The 26,199-nt window shown below is 51.3% G+C and overlaps 1 protein-coding gene across 7 annotated transcripts in view; it reads right to left on the bottom strand.

Moving 5' to 3' along the window:
• The window catches only part of NTRK3 (neurotrophic receptor tyrosine kinase 3), a 388,119-nt gene that overhangs the window by 326,462 nt on the left and 35,458 nt on the right, over positions 1–26,199 (bottom strand). The window lies entirely within an intron of this gene.

Genomic DNA, 26,199 nt, shown 5'->3' on the forward strand with positions numbered 1-26,199 from the left:
TATTTCCTGTGTCCAACCCATTGCACTGGTGAAATGTTTCCCTGGAGCTCAACTCCAAACCAAAGCTGAGAGGAAGGGGGGATTGCGAGTTTGACTTGTATGAATGGCTTTTGTAACTCTCATCTTCCATATATATCCTCCATATATCCCCTCATGCTTCTGTCACAGAAAATAAAAAGTCAGGCTGTGTGAGGGAGCTGTGCTCACCTCAGCAGAGAAGCCAGCCTATCAAGCTTCACCATCCTTCTCCTCCCTAGTTCTTCTCTAGACTTTTGGAAGCAGTTTGGTGCAATAAAAAATAATAGGCTTTGGAGTCAGCAATGAACTTGAATCTCCAGCCTGCCACTGACTAGCTGGGTAACCTCCCATGGCCTCAATTTCTGCATCTATAAAATAGGGATAGTGATGCCAATTTCATGGAGGCATCATAAAGATGAATTAAAATAGTGTTTGTACAAGACGTAGCACATTGTCTGGAATATGCCAGAGCTCAAAGAATGATGATTGTCCCTTCCAAAAAGAAAAGCAATGTGACATCATAAGAAAATACATATACTGGGTCTCTGCTCCCATTTTCAGACACATAGCTCCTAAAACCCTTGGAATCTCCAGTGCTGTGTGTCTTTTTGTGATGTGTCTTTTTGTATGATAATAAGATGGCCCTTGGCTGGGAGCTCCTGGAGAGCCTCAGGATGGGGGCTGGTAGCCAAGGAACCCAACCAAGTGATTACAGGGTTGGAACTTTCAGCACCACCTGACTGGAGGTTGAATTAATCATCAAAGGCCAAGAAGTTAATCAATTATGCCTACATAATGAAGCCTCCATAGAAATCCTAAGTGGGGTTCAGGGATCCTCTGGGTTCATGACCACGTGGAGGGGCTGGGAGGGTGGCGCACCTGGAGAGGGCGTGGAACCACCGTGACCCCGTCCATACTTCCCCCTTTGCATCTCTTCCACCTGGCTGCTCCTGAGTGGTATCCTTTTATAATAAACTGGTAATAATAAACAGTAAATAAACTGTTTTCCCAAGTTCAGTGAGCTACTCTAGCAAATTACCAAACCCAAGGAGGGGGTCCTGGGAACCTCTGATCTATAGCTTGTCAGTCAGAAGCTCAGGTGACAACCTGGACTTGTGATTGGCATCAGAAGTAGTGGGGTGATGTAGTCTTATGAGACCAAGTCCTCACCTGTGGGATCTGACACTCACTCCAGGTAGGCGGTGTCAGAATTGCTTTGAGTTGTGGGACACCCACTCAGTGACCAGAGAGAATTACATGACTGATTAGTATGGGGGGAAATCACATGTTAGATGGCCAGAAGTGAAGAACTGTATTGAGAGCAGAGAAAAAGAAGTGAGTTTTTTTCTTCACAAGCCATCACTGGATTGTACAGGCATTGAGGTCAGGAACTGGGGCCTCCTTGGTCAGGAGAGTGACCGTGCTTCACTGGTTGAGGCTGTGACATGCATGTAGTGTGAGACCCTCTTTCCCATCTCTCCCCTCACACACTCCGCCTTCTAGTAGAACACAGGCTGCACTTTACAAGTCAACCCAACAAAGCACTTGCCGCTGGGACTCGTTCCCTCCTGCTTCCTCTGAGCTACTGTTCCTGTCTGCTAGCCAGCCCGCTCCTGGGTACCCAACGAATGTTCATGAAGCTGAACATCTTTTTTCGGGTGCCAATATGCCGCATCTTCCTCCCTCCACTAAGCTTTTATCAAACCATCCTCACCCAGTTGCAATGATCAGTGATCCCCCCCCACCACCCTCCAGTTACTGGGGACTTGTGTCTGCGTGGCTGCTGGTGTAGGTGTGTGACCCTCTCACCTGCACGTGGAGGCATCATTTGCCTGGCTTCCCTCAGGGGCGCGTAAATTCCTTGACAACAAAGTCCGCTGCAGTCTTTATTTTGGTCGCCCTCCTCTGGCCCTGTGCTGGCTCTGTGCTCCAAGTGGTCAGAGCCCACAGAGGTTCCCAGCAGCTTCTCCTTGAAACTGGGACCAGGGGAGCTCCAACCTGTAGTAGACAAGAGCTGCCTAGGGTGTGGGGCAGGGCTGGGGTCCAACGTCAAGGGTCAGAAAAGCACAAAACGTAGGGACGAGGAGAGATGTTGCTGACCCATGCTCCTCAGACCTCCTCCTTCAAACCTCAGCTCAGACAGACCCTCCTTCTGGGAACCCTCCCTGGTCCTCCCCTTCCAGGTCCTGAGCGACTTGGCTATGCTGTCCACCCCAGAACCATGGTTGATACTCAAGATAGGTAACAACTAGTAGAGCACAAACTCCGACCAAAAAGGACTCCAGCCAAAGGGCTGCATCAGGGTCCCGAGGGCCTCCGTATAAGCCCGGTACTGATGCTTACTTAGCTCCTGGATCCCGGAGGGGCCAGGGTGGCTGGAGAATCGGGTGTGATCACTAAGGGAGCTCAGGACGCAGGTATTTAACCACTGCCATGGAAGCACTTCACCATTTTAACAACCTCCAGACCTTAGCTGGCATGTGCTGACAGAGTATCAGCTCCACACACAAGCTGTGCTTCTCACAGGACACTCACCATGTTGTCTTGTACCCTGTGACACCCCTGTCTCCCCATAAGACTTTGAGATCCTTGGGGGCAAGGACTGTGTTTTTTATCTCAGCATCCCCAGCACCACGTCGGGCGCCCAGCTCCAAAAAGCCCTCAATAAACATGGCATGGATGCAGCAGGAGCTCTCCTTTCCTGTGCTGTCAGCTTCACCCTGGGGTGAGAGCACCATCTGGGAGTCCCCTGTAGGACAGGAAAACTGAATGCCACAAAGACACTGGTGGTGCTCTGTTAGGGAGCCTGGTCACGCACACTCCCTGGAGACTAACCCTCTCATTGGAGGTATAGAAACCCCAAGGTCAAGGTGGTGCCTCGGCCTCCAGCTCCAACACCTGGGGGAACCTTCTTGGGAAGCCAGCCTATGGCCCTGCCCCTGCGGCATTCCTCCTTTCCAGGCTGCTGACAGTGGGGTTTGCTCAGGACACCAAGGGCCTTGGCAATGTGGAACTGCACTGCAGGCTCCCCAACTGGAGTTCAGCCGCGGGATGGCCCGGGCTCCCCCTTCCAGGAGAAATGGCACAGAACAGAAAGTAGCGGCGATGCCCAGTGAGTATGGGAAAAGGGACATCTACAAGCTGGGGCGGGAGCTAGAGACAACAGACACGGGATATTCCCGGCACACTCCAAGAGAGCTTGAGCTCTCTTCTTAAGCCATGCACAAGGAGAAAGGAACACAGAGCCCATGGCTGTCGGGATGGAGGGTGACAGTGACTAAGCTGACAGCATGAGCACTGACCAGAGCCTCTGCTGCTGGGCTGGACCGTGCCCAGCTACTCTCACCATGAGGAAGGACTTGATGTCTCCGGCTGCCTGGAGCACCTTTACCCTGTGGGCTCTTCTCAGGCTGGTCCAGCAGAGCCGAACCTCAGCACAGGTGGGGCTGGAACTCCACTGCAGTCATTCATTTATGAAGGACCCACTATGCACCAGCTGCCTCCGCCCAGCATCTGGGGTACCCCGAGAGGCCTCCCGTGGCACCAAGCCGTGGTCGCTGCCTCGCGCTCACTGTGTCTCATCAATAGGACAGAAGCTCTTCCCAGGTCCTGGTTGTTACTTCAGTGAGATGCTGGGGGTCCTGCCCAAATTCTAGCCACTCAGCCGGGCCCTAACGATCCAGAAAGGACACATCAGCCTCCTTTTCCCAGCGGATGGGCCCAGGTTTCACGATTTCTCATCACCACCTTGCTAACGGCTCATGGGACCAATTTCAAATCACGTGGACTCCTGTCTGACCCCTTGGAATCGCAGCATTATCGGTTCCTGTTATCAATAGCTTTGCTGCCCAGACCCCCCATATTAGAGCCCACGGTCAGCCACACCAGCCCAGATCAGACCCAAGGCCCCCATACCCTACTCCGCCATGACAGGTTGGAAAGGGAATGCTGGCTATACTCTGGGGACCAGGCCAACAGCTGTGTCAGTTTCCCTTAAACCTGAACTCCCCTGTCACTAGCTTTCTTCCTTTCCTTCACCAGCATGGCACTGGGAATTTGAAATGCCCAGTAGCTGCATCTACCGCCAATGGATCCCAGGGCCCTGTCCCTGGGTGTGTGAGGGTATGGTAGGGCCACTCAAGCCTCACAACCACCACGTGCAACTCAAGAATGCAAGTCCCAGGCCAGCACAGCACTTGCCTGTGCATTTCCTGAAGGGGAAAAACTGTTTAGGACTCAGATCAGACCCTCAAGGAAACTGTGTGACACCAGACTCTCACTTCCTGGGTACTTCCTAGAGGCTATGTGTGTGCAGAGGGGTTAAGGTGCACATGAGCCCGAGGCAAACAAACACTCCCAATTCACACCATGTGGACTCATGGGTGGCTTTGGCCAGCCCACCAAGGTGGAGATGGTGCTGAGTCTGCTAGGCCCAGCGCTTAAATTTGTGAGATGTTTGCCACTGCCTGACGGTGCCTGGGGGCCCCAACCCTTCAGAACATTAGGACAGGACACCAAGAGGCTGGGCTTTTTCTTAATGGAAACTGCCTGTTTGCTAAAGAGGGCCCAGTCCATTGGATCTAGGCCTGAGAGATTGCCCTGGGATAAACATTTGCATAGGGCACACCAAGCTCTTCTTAGGGACAGCAGCTTTACGAAATAAATGTGAGAGGGGCTCTAAATTATTCTGACCTCTTCTATTCCCTCTTTCCTTCTTTTCTTTGTAAAAGATAACACATTTCCAAGAGGGCTGGATTCCTGAAAAGAGATCACACTAGGGTCGAAATTTGCAAATCTATCTGCATTCAAAGAAGGTCAGGGGTCCACAGATTAGCATTCCCAAACAACCCTTAATGGCTTTTCCCCAGGTGACTACTACTGCCCCAAACCTGCAGGAGCTCCCCTCCAAGTCTCCATTTCTCGCCTTCCAGGTCCTCTCCTAATTAATCTCACCCCGGGTGGGAGGCGGGGGAAGCTTCTCTCCACCACCAGCCTGCCTCTCTGGCAGCTTTGCCAGCTTCTCCCCACCTCACTTCCGTCGAAAACCCACCCCGCCCCCAGTTCATTGGCTTCCTCTCCCTTTAGTCATTCATCTCCTCTCCCAGCCAGCCGATCTGTGCAGTCTGAAATCATACTTGGCGGTGACGGACAGAATGCCCCATTCTCTAAAGCAGAAGCCTCAGAGAACCCAGAGAGTGAGTCAGTGTTTCCGAAAGGCCGCACGCACTCAGCAGGCTCCTCTGGACTGTCATGGGGTGGGGGGCTGGGGGGGTGGGGGGCGGGGCGCAGATAGCTAAACATACCCTTTTTGCTAAGAGATCCATCCAAGCTCATCTTCAGGGTGTGGCCAGCTGGGGCCCAGACCTGACCCTGCCCTAGAATTCCTCCAGGGGCCACCTCTCCATCACTGGTCCAGCCCCCCTTCTCACAACAGCATGTTTCTTGGACAGAAGGATGCTGCCAGGGAAAGCATCTCTGTCTGCAGCGTGCCTACCAACTGCAGGAGGTAACCTGTGTCTCCAAGAGGCTGGGCAGGTAGCATGGGCCTGGTTTCAGCTCAGAGGTGGAAGCCTAGAACAGCCAAGGCTCAAGACCACAGACTTAAAGATGAGAGACTAGGAAACACACATGGAAATAGCTAGCAGGAAAAATACGGTCAGGAACGGGCTGGATAAGACACTGCAATCCTTCCACAGCAAACATTACACTACATGTCCTGTGCCCCCTGATGTCCCTGGGACCGTCCCACTTCATGCTGCTGGCTGAGTCCCAGCTGCCAGCATCTGCATCTCTGCCTGAGAGTTTTCTCCAGGGCAGGCCAAGTGTCTGGGGGACTGAGCACCCCAGAAGCACCCTCCTAGGGGTGACAGTGGGCAAAGAGCCCAGATCCCTCGCCTGCCTCTCCTTCAGGTAGGATAACACCGAGGCCTGTCCTCTACACCACCTCCCAGAGTTTCCTCCTGGGATTAAAGGCCAGCCATCCCGTAGTGGTTGCCGGCTTGGTATCACACCCTCTCTGGCCTCCTGTCTCAGCTCTCCATCCCCTCCACTTCGGTTTCCTAGGATTGTGTCCCAAATAAACTACTTGCCTTGACTATTCTTCTCAGTCTGCTTCTAAGGGTTCCCAAACTAAGACATCTTTTTGCCCATCAGCCACTAGACACAGGAACCCACATCTGCCTTTCCAGCTGTCCTTCCTACAACATGACTCGGACCCCAACAAACCACTTAAAACAATAAAGAGCCATATTGTCTGGTCTTTTCTGTGTGCCAAGCCTTGCACTTACCCCCAAGACTTCATTTTAATCTCACAGCCACCCTAACAAAATGATTTTATCATTCTTGTCCATAAACAAAGGCACTGAGGCTCCCAGAGGTTCGGTGACCTTCCCAAATGTCCTGCAGCTAAGAAATGTGAAGCAGATGTGAGCTCTCATTGGCCGGATTCTGAAGCAGCTGCTCTTATTCCCGACATTCTATTGTTCTTTCAGCAACCCAGTCAACGTGGTCCTCCCGCCGTTCCTTGTACTCCCCCTCTCTCTGGTCTACCCTCCCCACATCTCCTTGCTAAAAATATGTCCTGCCTGTTTCACAGTTATTACGAGAACTAATATTAAAAAATCTAAAACCATATGAAACCATAACACATTATGGGAAGGTCAGGAAGTCATATTTTGATCATTTCTACTTATCCTTCAATGCTGCTCCCTCCACAAAGTCTTGCCTTGATCTCCTGACCCTTGGTCGGGCTTCTCTTTCCAGCCTTATCACATTCCGGTTGGTGGGGAAGGTCTCTGTGGGTGCATCTCATCTCCCCTTAAGGAGGCCCCGTTCTCTGCCCCCTGCCTGCACCATAGGATGTACTAAAAATCCTGGCTGAATGAACCGATCAATTATATGGAGGTGTGATGGTGGGAACCCACACAGCCCAGGTGCTGTCCCTGCACACACCCACAAGCTGAGAAAGACAAGCAGGCTGCAGGCACTGAGCAAATATCCACCGAGGACCTGCTACCTGCTGGGCACAGTCCCTGGCTCTGACACACTCATCAGGTGTCACCTCTCAGCAGGGAAGGACAATCTGGGCCAGGAGACACAGCCCCTGTCCCGTTGGATCAAACCCAGTTTGCCCCTCTGGGCTCCATTTTGATGGGAAGTGAGGGGAAAGAGAGGAGAGGGTGATGGTAGAGATTATGCATTTCTAAGATTCGTTGTTAATGAAAAACTAAGTTTATAATCTGGGCGATATCTCCCCTCACCCACGCTTTTCCCACAGGGAAATAAGCATTCCTCAGGAGCGCCGTGAAATCTGAGTGAAAGGAGAAAGCAATTCAGGGATGACATGGAACATTCATTAAGAGGGGTTTTCTCCCCCTGCTGCTAGACTTAGCATGTGGTTCTGTACAGGGTGGAAAGACAACAGATTTTGATTCAGGTTCTGAGACACGTTTCAGCTGGAGTTTTGATGACTTAGCGTCCCTGTGAGGTGAGAAATAGGGGCAGGCACAGACCTCTCTGGCCCCGGGAAGCACGTGGGCAACATCAAGACATGTCTTGTGTCCAGATTGGCTGATGTGGATCTGGGCTCTCGGACCCGGCCCCCTCGTCAGTGAGGCCTTTGGGGACTCTCCTGCAAGCACTTGTCCAAACTTCCACAGGGACTGGGAGTCCAGCAGGGCGTTGATGCGTACTTGGACTCACACTTATTATCGGATCTGCCAAAGATAGGAGGCTATGAACTTCCACAGACATGAGCTCTGGCAGTCTTCCTAGGGATCCAGGAAATGTATCCAGCCAGAGCCCTTGATTCCCAGAGCCCCAACATGTGACTCAGCCACACACAGCCCTACTGAGCAATGGCCACCCTAAGCCCCTGAACTGGTGGCCCCAGGCTCAGCCTTCTCACCCCCATTTGATCCCTCCTCTTTCTCCAGGCCTTGAATAAATATAAGAGTGATCCTGACTGCAAGAGACGGATCCTGGATAGTTTGGGGATGGGAGGGCACGCAGGCTGTATAGATGTCCCCCAGGACCCTGACCTACCATAGCTGAGCCTGCCCAGGCCCCCACCCCACCGCGTGCCTAGGGCCTCCCATGAAGAGTCTAGAGGCTGGGTCTTGCCCTCACCTGTGAGACCGGAAGGCACTGTGGGAAGAGACGGCTTAAAGAAGGTGTCCCAGCTGCAATGGCTGCCTTCCTTGTGTTCCAGGACATGCTTGGCCCCTTTCTCATCCATCCGCCACAGCGGCTGGAGATGGTCCGGAAGCACACTAGCAAAACTCTTCAATGGGGCCCCAGGGTCTGAGGATAGGCCCAGACTCCTTAACATGGCCAAGCACTGTGGGGCTGGACCTTGCCCGTCTCTCAGCCCCTCTCTCCAGGCTTCACCTCACCCCTGCCCTGCAGCCACAGGGCCCTCCTGCCCGGGGCCTTCATGACTGTGTACTAGTCCCCCTGCCTGGGAGACGAGCCTTCCACACCCCTCCCTACCTGGCCAGCTCCTTCAAGTTTCAGGGGACACGCATTTCCTCAGAGAAGCCTTTCCAGACCCCCAGGACTAGGCTAGGCCCCCCAGACCTACATTATCACAGAAACCTACGCTCCTCTTCAGAGAACTTATAGTTCATCCCGTACTCACTGGTTTCGTGTATCTCCCCAACTCGACTGTGGGTCCATCGAGGCCTGCTCAACGAAATTTGCCAAGTTGCTTGACCCACATGGGATAGCTTTACAGGAGGGTGATTGCTGGGACAGTGGCCTCAGCTCCTGGAGGGACGACCCAAGCACCCGTCCCCGGGGTGATGCTGTGTGTGTCCTGTGAGCTGGGCGGTGGAGCCATTTTTCACTGCTCGGCCAGTTGTGACAATGAGGCCACGTGCAAGATGCCCTTCACCCCAACTTTCTGTCTTCCTGCGCACAGTCCAACCACACCTTGTACTACATCATTTCTCAAATGAATCCTGATTTCTCTCGGAGCATCTCTTAAACGTATCTGAAGAGCTCAAGACGAGATACACACAGCGGTCCTTCTGAAGCATGTTATGCGTTATCGCCATGACCTAATCCCAGCACTGACTGTGCAATAGCGCAGAGGCAGAAGAGGCAGCTTCCCAGCCAAGACTGCCCTCCCAGACAAGTCACTGTCCCTCCCAGCTTCCCGGCCCCGCCATCAGCATTACTTTCCAATCTGGCCTGAATGCACACTGTGGCCAGAGGCACCGGGCTCTGGGGAGACAGCAGAGATGTAGTCGGATATGTGAAGAGTCCTGCCCGTTCCAGGTTACCTTTAAAAGTCACCACTCCTGGGCTTCCCTGGTGGCGCAGTGGTTAAGAATTTGCCTGCCAATGCAGGCGACACGGGTTCGAGACCTGGTCTGGGAAGACCCCACATGCCGCGGAGCAACTAGGCCTGTGAGCCACACTGAGCCTGTGCATCTGGAGCCTGTGAGCCACAACTACTGAGCCTGCACGTCTGGAGTCTGTGCTCTGCAACAAGAGAGGCCGTGATAGTGAGGGGCCCATGCACCGCGATGAAGAGTGGCCCCCGCTTGCCACAACTAGAGAAAGCCCTCGCACAGAAACGAAAACCCAACACAGCAAAAATAAATAAATAAACTCCTACCCCCAACATCTTCTTTAAAAAAAAAAAAAAAAAAGTCACCACTCCCGTGGACACAGATCATTGTGTTCCACCTGAACCTGAACAACAGGTAACCCTGCGGATCTCGATAAGCCAACCTCCAGAAACTCCCTACTGTGCTGGGACCCCAAAAGCACGAGGCAAGCAAGGCTGCTTTATTTGCATCAATGCCAATCCGCTCCCTAGCAATCGGATCTACTGCAGTCCTCCATCCGGCACAGCCAGAGCATCCCTCCAGCACGCCTGGATCATTCCCAAGGAAATGGCAATGTCAGAAATGGGAGTCTTTCTTTCCAAACAGCCTATCCGGAGGCCTCCCAAACACTGGTGCCCAGTGTGCCCTGAAAGGCTTCCATCTCCCAAAGACCACCCATTCCTCGTCTCCCCTCCACACTCGGGGGATCCACCACTTCATCTAACTCCTGCCTGGTCTCCATTTCCTTGGGACGTGCCATCTGAGCTGGAGAAAGAAATGTAAGATGATACCCTTGTAAAGGGAAGCAAAACAGGGTGGATAAGAAAGGAAGCGCAATGCACGGTGAGCAAGAAATTTGATGTTTGTGTGATACCTGCATCACTGCTTCTCAGACTGTAACATGCATTCAAGCCAGTTGGGGAGCTGAGGAAAAGGCAGGTTCTGACTCAGCAGGTCGGGGGTGGGGCCCAAGAATCTGCATTTCTAACCAGCTCTGGTGATGCAGATGTTGGTGGTCCACAGAACGTAATTTGAGTAGCAGGAATCTGTCTACACAAAGCTTGGCCCAAGGCAGGCACTCAAAAAGATTTGTTAGGTTGGATTACTTTGTAAGAGGACCCGGGTTTAATGGTAGAAATCATTAACAAACAGCAAGTGATAAACTGAAGTAGTTAAACCAACGGCTAGCAACACTGGCTGCACATTAAAATTACCCAGGGAGCCTTTTAAAATGCCAGTGCCTGGGCCCCCCCTTCAGAGATTCTGACATCATTGGTCTAGGGTAGAGCCTGGACATTTGAATTTTTTGAAGCTTCCCAGGTGATCCTAATATGAAGCCTGCTTAGGGTCCCACTGAATTCAGGAAAACTGTGTCATTGCCTGCTCCGAGCCAGGCGTCATGCACTGAGTGGGACACTGGCACAAAGAATTGAGCAAGCCAGGTCCCCGCCTTCGGTGACTGTGTCCACTAATGAGGGAAACAGGTCCACTCATGACTCTAATGGAAAAAGTAATAAAAGGCTTATTCGGCTAAGCTGTATTGAGAATAACAGATGAAGAAGCAACTGATCCAGTCTAGGGGAAATTATAGGGGGATAAAAAAAAAGGCAAAGATCAAGAGGTAGTGATATTTGGACCTTAAAGCCTGAATAGGAGTTTTCTAGGCAGACAAGGGAAGCAGCTGTCCCAAACTTCTGTTCTTCCCCATTCTTGGTCACAAGGGGATGATGTGTGGCCAGGACACAGGGTCCTGTATTCTGGGCCAGCTGCCTACTGCTGCCCCAGGTACCTGAGGAAGGCGTAGCCCAAAGTACAAGGTCAATCCAATGCACGTTCTCTGTTACTGGCTGGTGCTATTTAGAAGGCCGCCGGGAGCACCCAGGATGCTGTTTAAGCCAGAGTCCAATCAGGAGAACAGAGTCCACACCTTCTACTTCATAAAGGAAAGTTCATGGAGAAACTAGTGACATGTTAAAGTGGCTGAAAAACCAAAGAGGGAACCACAGTGCAACCCAGAGACGAGCAACAGCAGGAAGCCCACAGGCTGAAGGGATGAAAGGAGGAGGTGGTGTCATGAAGCCCAGGGTCAGAGCCGGCTGGTGGGAGCTGGCAGCAGTGGGGATTGCCCAGCAGGAGCCGGAACTACTAAGAGAGGCAGTCATTGCCAAAGATGCAAAGATGATACCCCGTGGGGGGGGCGGGGGGTGGGCATGCCGGCCTTCTCCCTTCCCCCTCCCCCCCAGCTCAATCAGTGCCTCCCACTAGCCAAATCCAGCCAAGAGCCAGCTGGCAAAGGAGCCTGGGAGATGTAGCTGTCACGGGTGAGGCCCTGAAGGGCAGGGAATGGATCTGAGCACTTACAGGGAAATGACAGATTCATTCTGGCCCTCTGGCCAAAGCGGGCTGAGGATACCTACCTCCCCCCATCCCTTCTCCCTACACTTAAAACTCCATCTTGGCCTGGAGCTCAGCTCCCCAGCCAACGTCCTGAAGACACTGTTCACACAGGGGCTGGGGAGACTCCGACTACCACTAGCTGCAAACACCCTCCCCATTTATCCCCATGCTGCTAGCAAATATGATCAGTTTCTCAGTATGCAATGGTGCACAAATGTTTGGGAAGCACTGCTCTCAGAAAAAGTTAAGAAAGAGGGATTAAAGGGAGGCCACACCTAGGAAGAGAGAGTTCTTCTCCTAGAACAGGGACGGCCTGTCAAGGTGAGGCAGCCTCAGACCCACTGAACTGTGCAGACCACCTGGGAGCAACAGTAGAGAAGCAATTCCAAGAGGGAACTGGTTCCAAAGCGGAAGCACGGCCTGCCCTGTCTTCTTCATAGAATCCTGAAGATGGAAGAAATTCTCCAAATGAAACCCCAAACTGCCCCACCCTCAAGTTTTGAAAGAAGTAAGGGAGGGACTTCCCTGGCAGTCCAGTGGCTAAGACTTTGCCTTCCAATGCAGGGGGTGTGGGTTCGATCCCTGGTCAGGGAGCTAAGATCCCACATGACTTGCAGCCAAGAAAACAAAACATAAAACAGAAGCAATATTGTAACAAATTCAATAAAGACTTCAAAAATGGTCTACATCAAAAACAAAATCTTAAAAAAAAAAAGAAGTAAGGGGACACTGCAGAATGTTCTGTATCTCAAGCAGTTATTGCTCTGTGATCCCTAAATTCCTTTCTTGGCTTTGCACCATGATGGCTTGGAACGGAACAAACTGGCCAGAGGGAAAGCTCAGAGCAGCAATAACTCTTCTGGTGCCTCTGAAGGGGGCGCTGCCGGGTCCTGCTCAGGCCCAGAAGGTCACCGAGACCCAGAGCCACTTGCCTCTGGTTTTATTTAGAAATTCCCCTAAGTGCATCTCTTTCAAGTTCAAGGAGAAAGCCCAGGCCTGCCCTCACCACAGCCAATCTCACCAAAGTCTTCTGGCTTATTTGTTTGCAAATGGCCGTGAAAGCTCATCCTGAGATTGTAGCAATGAGTACAACCAGTACCATGCCTTTAACCAAAGACCGGGCACCAGGGGCAGGTGCCATCTGCAAAGGACACAGCTTTGGAGGAGACCTGGAGCAGTGAATGAGGGGCACATGCCCTGCCCGCGACCCAGAGCAATCAGATAGATGTTCCATCCAGATCTCCAACACTTCACTTAGATTCCAATTGGATTTCTACACTCCACTCATTTTTTAAAATTTCAATGCAATATTTTCTCTTTCTTTATTGAAAAAAAAATTTGCATAACATAAAATTAACCATTTTAAAGTATATAATTTTGTGGCATTTAGTACATTCATAATGTCATGCAAGCACTGCTCCTATCTACTTCCGAAACATTTTCATCACCCCAAAAAGAGACCCTGTACCCGTAAAGCAGTCACTCCCATTCTCCCCTCTCCCCACTCCCTGGCAACTACCTTTCTCTTTTCTGTATCTATGGATTTACGTATTCTGGAAATTTCATATAAAAGTGATCATACAATATATGATGATGTTTGTAGCTGGCTTATTTCACTTAGCATAATGCTTCTGAGGTTCATCCAGGTTGTAGCCTGTATTAGAAATTCATTCTTTTTCTGTGGCTAAATGACATTCCCTTGTAGAGATGTACCACATTTTGTTTATCCCTTTATCAGTCAATGGACATTTGGGTTGTTTCCACCTTTTGGCTATTTAAAACTGTGCTGCTATGAACATTCATGTTTAAGTGTTTGTTTGAGTATCTATTTTCAAGTCTTTTGGGTATATACACCAGAATTCCACTTAACTTTCAAAGGATTTGAGGGACCATATAATGTAGATATAATATGAAATAGCAAATCTGGTACATAAGCAAAACATACACTTAAAAGGGAACAAAGGAGTGTATGTTAACAGGAATCCAAGATGAGCTAATTCCCACGGTCAAGCACTAAATTTTGCCATGGGTTTCCTGGCAGCTAAAGTGAAAAGGAAAACAAATCAAGTTACCAAAAGTCATTTGTAGAGATAAACATTTTTTCCCTGACATTAAATCCAGAAAGGCATCCGTAATCCGGATCCTTGTATAAAAGATTGTGACATTGCAGAAAACGGATTCTATATATTTCTGCAAGAGACAGAAATGTTCTTCATGTGAGTGGTTTTGTTTTTTTCTTTTTAATCAACTCTATATGGATCGTGACCACATTTCAACTGTAATTCAGTAAAGCCAATTTTGCAGGATAAGGCTAAGAAAATACAGCCCAGACACATTGCTTTCTAAATGCCCAATTTAATACATGAATCAAACGTGAAGCAGCCCAAAGAAATAACCCTTGAAGCATCCACGAAAATCTCTAACAGTTGGTTTCTTCAGCACACGTCTCTTTTTAACACACGGATTCTTTAACACATGCCTGTGATGCAGATATTTTATGCAGCTGGTTACAAGGAACACCTTAAACTTAGACATGAGACAAGCAAGAGGGAAAGCAGTCATTCAGGTATGGGTTTACGAGAAGCTTCTATGTCAATGAACCCCCATTCCCCCCAACAATGTTACTACTGAGACCTGTGCTTGGCTGCCCCCGACTCTACCCTCTCCCACCTCTTCCCTCTTTCCCAACCTGGTCCAAGCTTCATCAAAGCTATTTTTGGTTTCTGCATCTCATAGACACACACACACACACACACACACACACACACACACACACACACACCCCAGGCCCTCTACAGTCAGCACTCCCATGGCTGCTGTGGGCCAAGAAGAAACTCAGCAGGCAAACCTCCAAATATTTGGGCTGAGAGCAGTGCCTGAAGGGCAGATGTCAGGGCCCCTGGAGTGGGTGGGGCGCCACTCCATTCTCACCCCTCCCTGGGTCAGAAGCATCCCCCCCCCCACCGCACACACACACACACACACACACACACACACACACACACACAGATGCACGTGGCCAGCCTCCGCAGGGCTGGGAGGCAGCCTGCCCTGGGCACCTGTTTGCCCCAGGTTTACACTGTAGTAAAAATATACCTTTTCTCTGTTGGCCAGAGATCAGCTGGACTGGCTTTCTTGCCTGGCTCCTCCTCTGACATACAGGGAAGAGCAAGGAACATTTACTGATCACCTACGACCTGGGGGAGTAAATCTCACTTCACACAATCCCCACAAGGTTCTAAAGTCAGAGCATCATTCCTGTTTTCCTGTTTGACACATAAAGAAACCTAGAATGAAACAGGGAGGGACAAGGACAAGCTGCCCACACACACACTTGAGGTTCCTTTCAAGTTTGTCCTGGCCCTTCTCTCGCAGAAGTTGACACTGCAAAGTCCAGGCAGACAGACGAGGCAGTTTGGCATCATCTGAGGTGTGAAGAGAGCTCTGTGGTTCAGAAGCAGATGTGTAGGTGGATTTCAAATAATCATTGCCTGCACATGAGGCTTACTCTCTGCCAGACACTATTTTAAATGCTTGGTAGTCACTAACTTATTGTCACCCCACACACCTTATGAGATAAACACTACTACTACTATCTCCATTTTATGAGAAGAAACTGAGGCACAGAGGGAGGGGCCAGGTAACTTGCCTAAGGTCACACAGCTTAATCAGGGTTTGAATTGAGGTGATATGGCCTGGGCATCCCTGCTTTTAGCCACTGTGTAGTATCCTAGGGCTCTCACAACAAAGTATTACCAACTGGATGGCTTAAAACAGCAGAAAATAATTCTTTTACAGTTCTGGAGGCTAGATGTCTGAAACCAAGGTGTCTGTAGGGCCTGTGCTCTCTCTGACGGCTCTAGGGACCAATCCTTCCTGGCCTCTTCTAACTTCTGGTCGTTGCTAGCAATCCTTAACGTTCCGGGGCTTCTCACTACATCCCTTCAATCTTGGCTCCATCCTCACATGCCTTCCTCCCTCTGTGTGTGTCTGGGTCTTCACGTGGTCTTTTTTTTTTTTTTTTTTAAATATAGTTTTTCTCCTTTCACTCTTCTTTTATTATTATTATTATTTTATTATTTTTTTTTTTTGCAGTACGCAGGCCTCTCACTGTTGTGGCCTCTCCCGTTGCAGAGCACAGGCTCCGGATGCGCAGGCTCAGCGGCCATGGCTCACGGGCCCAGCTGCTCCGCGGCATGTGGGATCTTCCTGGACCGGGGCACGAACCCATGTCCCCTGCATTGGCAGGCGGACTCTCAACCACTGCGCTACCAGGGAAGCCCTTATTATTTTTTTTAATTGAAGTATAGTTAATTTACAATGTTGCATTAGTTTCAAGTGTACAGCAAAGTGGTTCAAATATATATATATTCTTTTTCAGATTCTTTTCCATTATAGGTGATTACAAGATGCTGAGTATAGTCCCCTGTAAGGACACCAGTCCTTGGATTTAGGGTTCAGTCTAATCCAGGATGACCTCATCTTAACTAATTATACCTGCAAAGACCAAGTAAGGTCCCATTCTGAGTTTCCAGGTGGACATGACTTTTAGGACTTTATTCAACCCAGTAGAACCACCATGCTACACTGTTTCTAGAAGGAAAAGTAACTAGATCCAGGATCTCCCTGAGCCAGGAAAATATGAAGCCAGAGAGAATCAAGACAGAAAATGAGCCCCCAATGAACACTCTGCATCCTTCCCAGGTAAGACCAGCTTCCCCAGCACGACTTCCGTGGGATCCCAGTTTGAAGAGACTTGCCATCCCATCTTCATAACCAGCTGGGCACAGGTCTGCCCATCCACGAGGAGGTGAGCTCCTTAAGCGGGGGACTCCCAGGGCTCAGCTTCACGGTCTGGTGTCCAGAGCAGCTCCTGGCGCACAGCAGGGGCTCAGGGACGGGGTGGGGAGCAGAGGGCTTTCTGAGCCTCTCTTTTCCCCACCCCTGTGCCGGTTTCCTCCCTCACCCAGCATTTAGGCTCAGGAAGCAACTCTGAAGTTCAGCGATGGCAGTTTATCAGAGGGAAAACATCCCAGTTTGTTCACAGCTTCCCTGACAAACCGAAATTCAAACGGAGCATCACGCTCAGGGGTCGGGAAGGAGAGCAGCTGTCACCAGGGATGGGCCAGAGCAGCAGGCCCGGCTGCAGGGTAAACGCAGGCCCCTCGCAGCTTCTTCTGGTCCTCATTCCCCCCTCCCTCTTTGAGATGCTATTCCGCCCTGTGCAAGTATTCACCCTGCTCGACACCATCATTTCCTCACCCCTCCCCACTCCCCCTGCAGCGCTCAGTGCTGGATGGGAGGGAGCTACTGGGAGAGAAACTCAGAGGGTCAAAAGGCAGCTCTCAGCAGAGTTAGGCTAATGCAGGGGATGAGAGAGGGGAAGAAACGAGGCCTAAGGAACTCTAGAATGAGAGATCGGGAAATTTCAGCTCTAATGCTAGCAATAGACTGCAAGAGGCATTTTGTAAACTCAGTGCAAGGTGGACCACTTCTGGTAAGAAACTTGCCATCGATTGCCTCAGGGGAAGGGAGCTGGCAGCTGGGAGGACAACTTTTCACTGTACCTTTTGAATACTGAACCAGAAAGTGTGACATATGCCAAGAATAAATAAAATAAAAATGCAAATATTCATGCAAAGGGTCTTTGCTCTTAACCCCTCCTCTATGCCTTCCCATCAGAAAGTAGAGGAGGGAGGTCCCTGGTGGCCTAGTGGTTAGGATTCTGGGCTTTCACTGCCAGGGCCAGGTTCCATCCCTGGTCGGGGAACTGAGATCCCGCAAGCCATGCAGCACAGGGAGGAAACAAACCCCAGCCCTAATTAGGTTGTGGGACTTGAGTAAGGAAATGTATGTGAAGCGGGTGCCTGTGCCACGTCTGCTCAGGGATGCTGGTGGTCCTACCCCACAGGACTCCCATTTAATCCACGATCAAATGACGGGTGGGGGCAGGCTGCCGTGTTCTAGGTCACCTGGGGCAAGGAGGGCAGGAGTTGCTGATCCCCAATCCCAGAGAAGCAAACTGCTGGCATAACAAAAAAGCCTCCTAGGGCTTCCCTGGTGGCACAGTGGTTGAGAGTCCACCTGCCAATGCAGGGGACACGGGTTCGTGCCCCGGTCCAGGAAGATCCCACATGCCGTGGAGCGGCTGGGCCCGTGAGCCATGGCCGCTGAGCCTGCGCATCCAGAGCCTGTGCTCTGCAACGGGAGAGACCACAACAGTGAGAGGCCCGCGTACCGCAAAAAAAAAAAGCCTCCTAAATTTGATTTGCTTACCCTGGAGCTTAAGGTCCAACACCCTGGTCACACCAGGGCTGGGTACTAAAAACCCGCACGGGGTGGCCCCAGGCACCTGTCCCGGCTCAGAGAGAGGCCATCCCGAGTACCTGGAGAGACACCTGGTTACAGAATCAAATGCACCCAAACAGCCCTCCCCAGGGCTCACCAGCCCAGCCTGAGCGTCTGGCCCCATTAGCACCGGGACGGGGTAGAGGAAGAAGTTCTGCCAGCCCCAAACTGGCAGGGAGACCTGGCAGAGGGCCGAAACACATGGGTACAGCCAGAGGGAGAGCTGTCTCCTTAATCCAAGCTCAGCGGCTGGAAGTGCCTTCTGTCACTTCGTCCATCCTCCCCTAGAACAGGACTCCAGGAGACACATCCCTGGGGGTGACCCAGAAAGGTGGTGGCTCTTTGCTTGGGGGATTACTCTCACTCCCTCTTAGGGGAGCCCAGGGTCATGTCAAATGCACATCTTCCTCCTGCTCCAAGAACTCCAGAATCCATTATCTGCCCCTCTCTTGGGAAATGTACTTCATCCAGCCTTACTGTAGTTGTCTGTGGAATAGCTTCAAGCTCCACTTGTCTTTATCCACAAATGCCTTCAGAATAAGAACTATATTTGGTTGTGACTCCAAAGTACCAGTGGAGTGAGGCAGCCTCAACAGTTTAGGGTTCGAAGTTGACAGATCTTCAAAAACCTGACTCTTGTGCCCAATGAGCACATGAAAAGATGCTCAGTATCACTATTCATTAGGGAAATGCAAACCTTAATGAGATACCACCTCACACCGTTAGGACAGCCACTATCAGAAAAAAACAACAAAAAGAAACAAGTGTTGGCAGGAATGTGGAGAAATTAGAACCTTGTGCATTATTGGTAGGAATGTAAAATGGTGCAACCACCATGGAAAACCATAAGGCACTTCCTCAAAATGTTAAAAATCAGATTACCGTATGATTCAACAATTCCACTCTAGGGATATTCAAAAAAAAAAAAAATTGAAACCAGGATGTCTCAAGGACATTTGTACAGCCATGTTCATTGCAACATTCACAATAGCCAAAGGTTGAAGAAACCCAAGTGTCAACCCAAGGGATGAATGGATACACAAAAAGTGGTGTATACATAGAATGGGATATTACTCAGTCTTAAGGATGGAAACTCTGACACGTGCTACAACATGGATGAAACCTGAGACTATACCAAGTAAAATAAGCCAGTAACAAAAAAGATAAATATAGTAGGATTCCACTTATATGGGGTACCTAGAGCAGTCAAATTCATAGAAATGGAAAGCAGAAGAGTGGTTGCTAGGGGTAAGGAAGGGGCAATGGGGAATTATTGTTTGATGCGTACAGAGTTTCAGTTTTGCAAGGTAAACAGTTCTGGAGATCCATTGCACAACAATGTGAATGTTTTTAACACTGCTGAGCTGCACACTTAAAAATGGTGAAGATGGTGAATTTTATGTTTTATGTATTTTACCACAAGCAAAAAAGGAAAACAAAACTCTGTGCCCATCCTGCAGGGCCTCAGGGGCTGCCACCTTGGAAGGACACTTGGAGGACAGGAAATTGGCTCTTCCCAAAGGCCTCTGTGGGCCCAGAACATCTCAGGCCCCAGGTTGGACTCAGTTGTGCCCAAGGAGTCATTTCTAATCTAGCCCAACCCCACTGCACATCACTGGGCAAGTCACATGTCACCCCACCTGTAAAACAGGAGGAGGGCATTTGCCTTCAGTACAAGCAGGTGCCCTTTGTTGAGGTCTCTTGTGGACGTTTGTAGGCAGCCTGCATAGAAAACCGCTTCAGAGCAAATAAGCAGGCCTTTGCTACAAGGCCATGGTCATTGGTGGAGGAGACCCAGGCTATGGAACCCTGCCATAGCTGGATTTGAACCTGCCCTTGCCACTTCCTAGCTTTGTGACCCTCTGCGACTTTCTGAGCTTAGATTTCCTCCTCTGTAAAATGGGAGAATAATGCTCATCAACTAGAGCTGTTCTGAGGATGAGAGATGATTCTTGCTGAGTAGCTGGCACACAGAAGGCACTCAATAAGTGGTATTTTGATGGTGATTACTCTGAGTTTTAACCACCCGTGCTGTCAGTCAGAGCAACCACGTGCCTGCTCTCAGGCTCACAGCCCACTGCAGGGCTGGGGTCCCTGGGAGATGTTACCCCCAGGCCACATGTGACTGTGCTGCTTCTGTGTCCCACACCAGGATCAGAAATTCGATGACGTCACCACCAGCATCGACACAGCATCTGCTCCCCTCAGACAGGGGTCTGACTTTATGTTAACCCTTGTGAGAGGAGGATGTTTAGGGTGCCTGGGACTCCCTTGGCCTAAGAGTTCTTCATTCTCATCAAACCCACCTGTCTATAAACCCAGCCTGCGCCCCACCATCAAGGCTTTTCTCCATCCCAGCTGCAAGAACATTTCATACCAAAGAGGGCGTGACATCACCCACCTGGTCTCTCTCACAACACAGCCTGGATGACAGATGCCATAGCAACAGCCCTAGCAACGATGACACGAGACAACTTCTTGGACACAGACCGATGGGAAACTTGTAAACAACCACCAGCCACGTATGCAGGAAGGGCTGCAGAGGGCCAGAGGAGCACACACGTGTGGGATGCCACGTGCCTGGGCACAGAGGGAGCCCCATTAGCCAAGCCCAACTTCCCCTTTAAACATCGAAGGGAAATAATCAACGGGAAAGGGACAGGGGAGGCTGGAAATCCCTCTGATCTGCAGCAAATTAAGTTTAATCCTCTCCAGCCAGCTGTGTGGCTGTTCGGATATAACTGTGCTCTCCGCTCCTACCTGGCAGCTCCCTGATACCCAGATCCCGGGAAGCTAGAACACTGCAGCTGTGTTGGGATCCCTGAGCCACTCGAGGCTGTACCCTCGGGGCAGAAGGCTGGCCTCCTGGCTTCGGTGCTCTACAGCCATGGAACCCAGCAGAAGCCTAGGAGTTAGAACCAATCCTGTTCCCCTCGCCTGGGGTGGAACTCAGCAAGAAGTCATCATTCTCCTTGGACAAGGTTGACCAAGCCCAGGCCTCCACCAGCCCCACTGTGAGGGCATTTCCATTTACAGAGCACTTCATTCTGGTGAGAACTGAAGCTCCTGGAGTGGTGACTTGTCCGGGCTTCCAGGGGTGATTAAGGTCAAAATCAAGACTAGAAGAACATTGATGACGGTGACTGACACACATCGAGCACTTCCAGGTCCAGGCCCTGCAACTGAGTAAATTACAATCGTGCTCTGCACACCCCTCTGAGATGGATGACATTACCCCACTGCACACACGATGAAACCAGGGCCCTGGGGATGACTTGCCTGAAGTCACACAGCAATCACTGCGAAACTTGCTTTCAAACCCAGGAATGCCCTCACCTCCTCCCTCACTCCGACTAGCCCAGCCTACAATGTCACCTGTATGCTGCCGGGAGAGAAGAGCTTCAAATGCCTGCAGAAAATCTCCAAGTAGATCAGGCTACAATTTAGCAGGCTTGGGTTTAAGAGAAGATGTCATCAGAAGACCAAAATACAATAAGAGAAAATAAAATAAATGAAATAAGAAAGAAGAAGAATGCCAGCAGCAGGGATGACAATGAGAATGACAGTGGCACTGGGCCACACACAGAGACACTGCAAAATCTCCCCAAGCAAGCCAACAGCTTAAGCATTTGGGGTGGGGGCGGGTCTCTGAGGCAGGGGTCCAGCTAAAGGCAAGGAGAAGGGAGACAGCCCACAAGAAAAACCACAAACAAAACCCCAGCTTCTGCTACCCAGAGGGACGAATAGGACCTCAAAGACCCCCCAAGCTAGAGACCCGTGGGCTAGCCCCCAGTGGCACCTGCCTGGGCACAGAGGGAGAAAAAAATGTGCAGGTACAGATGGCAGTTCAAATCCAGGCTCTGCCACTGAGTAGCTGTGTGATGTTGGGCAAGTCACTTAGCTTTCCTGTGCCTCACACCTGGGAAATGGGGAGAAAACCCCCAGTGTGTGAGTCACTGAGGATGAAATATGACCAGAGATGGGAAATGGCTCAGCCCTGCAAGGCTCTTAAGAGATGTTGGCTAAGCGAAGGGCACCCCCCAACCCCCCGCCCCACTCCAGGCAGTGCCGGGAGCTCACGCAGCTTTTGGACCACCCATCTCCAGCCAGTGGCCACACACGCCAGAGCCAGCTTCTTCCCAGCTGGAGCAAGAACCCTCATAAGGCACCTCCCTCAAGCCAGAGGACTGAGGCTGGCCACAGGACTCCGTTCCCAGCCCAAGGTCTAAGACAACGCATTCATAGGGAATGATCACGGCAGAAAGGGCCCAAGAGAGTAACACATCCGGGGCTCTAAACCTCAGATGCACATCTGAAACTCCTGGGGCCACAGTCCCTGGGGTGGGGCTCGGTCCTCGAATTTTTAGCAAGCTCTTCTGGGGATTCTGGTACACAGCCAGCCAGGGCTGGGAACATAGTCCAACACTTTCATTTTATACGAAGAAACTCTATCATTGCTAAACCTAACAATGATGAATTTCAATTATTCTTTTCCTGGTTGTAAAGGAATAGAGACTCATTGCAGAATGTTTGGGGGAAAAATGAAAAGATACCAAGAAAATTAAAGTCACTCATAATCACGTCTCCCAGAGATAACCACCCTCAGTGCTGGGGGCATTTTCTCTCATCTTCATTCTTGGGCAAATGAGATACTTATGGATATACAACTTGAACCCTAGCTTTCCTTCACTTAGATTTTATGTTAAGTGTTTTATAATGTCATTACAAATTCATAGGAAAAATCAATAAGGATGAAAAAACGGAGAGATTTTAAACATGGTAAAAAAACAAGGTAAGTAGCTAATGAATGCCAAGGGCAGGGCCGGGACCCAGATACCATGATCCTACTTCGGTGCTCACTCCTTCACCCAAGGAGTTTGCCAACCCCCAACTGTCACACTTTATCAAGGAGTCCAGGCCAGGATGAAGAGGCACTGAGATCAGCCCCCCAGGGATGGGTGAAGGGGGCTAGCAAGGCTGGAGTCCTCTTATTGGCTGTCTCACAGGGCCAGCTCAGGGAGTCAGATTACAAACAAACGAGCTAATGACACAGTCCTGGAGACCAATTAGGCTGCACAATAGAAAAATTACAGGGCTGTTTGGTCCCAACAATATAAGATTAATTTATCAATACAGTTTATGTGACACTGGAGAGATAGCAACCTGAGCGAGGGTTTCTTGCAGACCTTAAATGCAGCCGGAATCTCTTGGCCAGCCAGTCCTCAGAGCAGGAACCAGAAAGCAAACTTCTGAGCCCAGGCAGGGTGGGGCCGTAGGGAAGGGGCTGCGTGGTAGCCAGCTGGGACCCAGACATCCTCTGTCACACAGGCATTGGTACGGATCCCAGAGCCCAATTCCGACACACACACACACACACACACACACACACACACACACACGAATCTACACATTCTCCCAACATGTCCTGGCCCTGAGCCTGGCACACAACCGGCACTCAAACCTCACTACAAGCCTATGAGGCAGATACCACCGTTATCCCCATTTTACAGACCAGGAAACTGAGGCAAAGAAAGGTTCCATGATGGCCAAGGTCACACAGCTGGCCAGGAGCAGTCTTAGGATTCAAATTAAGGCAGGTGTCAGCCTGTGCTCTTGCCTCCGAAATGGCCTTTCAATAATAAAAGAATAATTTTAAAAATAATAATGATACAGCCCCTTCCTTGGACTCATCTCTTTCAGTATACAGAGCATGTTCACATGCCGTTTCACACAGAGCTGCCTGTTGCCGTCTCGTGAAATGTCCTGTGACCCCATTTGATAGGTGGGGAAACTGAGGCAGACGCTTGGTACTCAAAGACTTGCCTGTAATGTTCAGGTTGTCCAGTTATTAGGCTGGAATTGTATAAATCTGCCGTTATGGGGACCAAAAGTGGTTATCAGCACTTTGATGCCGACTGACTGCTTCCTGGAGGAAAGAGTCATGATCTACAGCTGGAGTACCCACTTCTAGAGGGCTAGGTGCCAGGCACCTGGCATTCTCACCGCGACTCCGGGAGGTCAGTGCTGTGATTAAGAGCAGACAAGAAGGGCTTCCCTGGTGGTGCAGTGGTTGAGAGTCCGCCTGCCAATGCAGGGGACACGGGTTCATGCCCCGGTCTGGGAAGATCCCACATGCCGTGGGGCGGCTGGGCCCGTAAGCCATGGCCGCTGGGCCTGCGCGTCCGGAGCCTGCGCTCCGCAACAGGAGAGGCCACAACAGTGAGAGGCCCGCGTACCGCAAAAAAAAAAAAAAAAAAAAAGAGCAGACAAGGAAACCTGAGGCCCAGGGAGAGGCCATGACCTGATGGCCAGGCAGCGGCCGAGTGAGACTAAAGGGTCACTGTGGGACCACCGGGATCCTTTTGGGATGCTGGACTGCCTCAGCCCCTGCACTCAGTGCCCCCTGAGCTCAGAGCAAGCAGTGGGGGGGGAGGGAAGGGGAGGGGAGAAGGCCCTCGCGCCGGGGAGGGGGTCGAGGCTCGGTCAGCAGAAGGCAGATGTCAGCAGCTCCAGCTGGAACACCCCCAGAACACGGGCCTCATGGCACACAGTGACCTTCCCCAGAATCAGCCCAGAGGACTGTCCTTGACCAGCTGGCCAGGGCACAGTGTCACAGCAAGGCCACCCAGGAGGGTTCACTGGCCTGTGTCACCAGGCGTGAGTGCTCGGGTGGGTGTCACAGCTGTGCCCCTGCTGCCGCCCTGTTCCCTTTCTCCCCGGAGCCCCTGCCACACACACCTCGGAGGCAGAAGAGCAGCTGGCAGGCGGAGGGTTGCACCAGGGACAAAGAGGACGGCCGGGGCAGTGGGGTGGCCTGGTGCCCAGCAGCAGGGCTGGGGAGGCCCTGTGTACAGAGGCAGCATCCCCACTGCCCTGCCGTGTGCTCTCAAGGTAGCCAGACTCCCGCATCTCCATTATTTCCCTCCATGTAAAATGGCCATCATAGGAGCATCCACCTCCTTGGGCCATGGGAGGGTTAAATGAGACGTTGCGCACCAAGAGCTCTGGGCATGAACTAGTGCTTGATAAAGGTGGTCGTTAGTGTGATCAATGGGGTGGGAGGGGAAGGCGTGGAAAGTTACGGCCTAGAGACTGGAGACAGAGGCGTTGTCCCATGGGCAGAGGACTGAAGGACCGAGGGACAAGAAGCAGGGGAAGTGGAGTTGCAGGCAGGGTGGAGCAGTCAGGTGCATTCCTTCTGTGTACTCCGGGGAGCTGCAGAGTTAACGGGACACCAGCAACACCCACATATCCACATGCCCACCTAGCTCGGGTCTCAGACTCCGCCTCTCCGAGCAGGTGCAGAGACTGTAGGACAACAGCCCCGGAAAAACCCCGCCACAGACCGCGCAGTGTTAGTGTCAAGCCCCTCTGTGAGCATCCGGCCTCAGAGAAATGAGGCCCTAAGTTCAGATTAGGGTTCTACCTGCAAGGTTGGGGGGCTGCCCCTGTGCCCGGCACCAGAGCTCAGGCCCTAGAACTGAAGGGGAGGGTCAGGGCAGGCTGGGAGGTCAGAGTCTGAGGCCCCAACAGCAAGTAGTTAGGAATCTCCAAGCCCCTGCCTGCCAGTACTGTAGACAAGCCCCTGCAGGCTGCACTTCGGGGCCTGAACAAGCCAGGTCCAGGGACTCACTCCCCCACCTCCCAGCTGGCTGGGGCACGTTACCCACAAACCTCTCTGAGCCTCAGTTTCCTCATCTGTCAAATGGAGCTAATGACGTTATTAATTCCCACTTCAGCCAGCACAGTAATAATTCCTGAGATCATCTCTGTAAAGTGGGTAGCAGGGCCTGGATCATATTAAGACTTCAATAAACAGTAGCTCTCACAACCGTCACTATTATTCTCGTTAGGTTTTTTGGCCAGTGACGCCCCTTCTTGAATAGGAATGCAGGCCCAGGCGCCCACAAGGAAGGAGAGCTATGATGCTGAAACGGCAAGTGCCGCTCAGACCAGCCTGCCCCTGACCTTGAGGAGTCCTCGCCTCGCTGGGGAGGTTTTTACGCAAACAGTCCTGCACCACGGAGCCAGGCAGATGTTTGCAGGAGCCCCCATGCTCCAGGGGGGAGCCCCTGGGGGCGGGCTCTACAGAAAGATACTG

The sequence above is a fragment of the Tursiops truncatus genome, chromosome 2 (genome assembly GCF_011762595.2).
Source record: "Tursiops truncatus isolate mTurTru1 chromosome 2, mTurTru1.mat.Y, whole genome shotgun sequence".
Lineage (NCBI taxonomy): Eukaryota > Metazoa > Chordata > Mammalia > Artiodactyla > Delphinidae > Tursiops > Tursiops truncatus.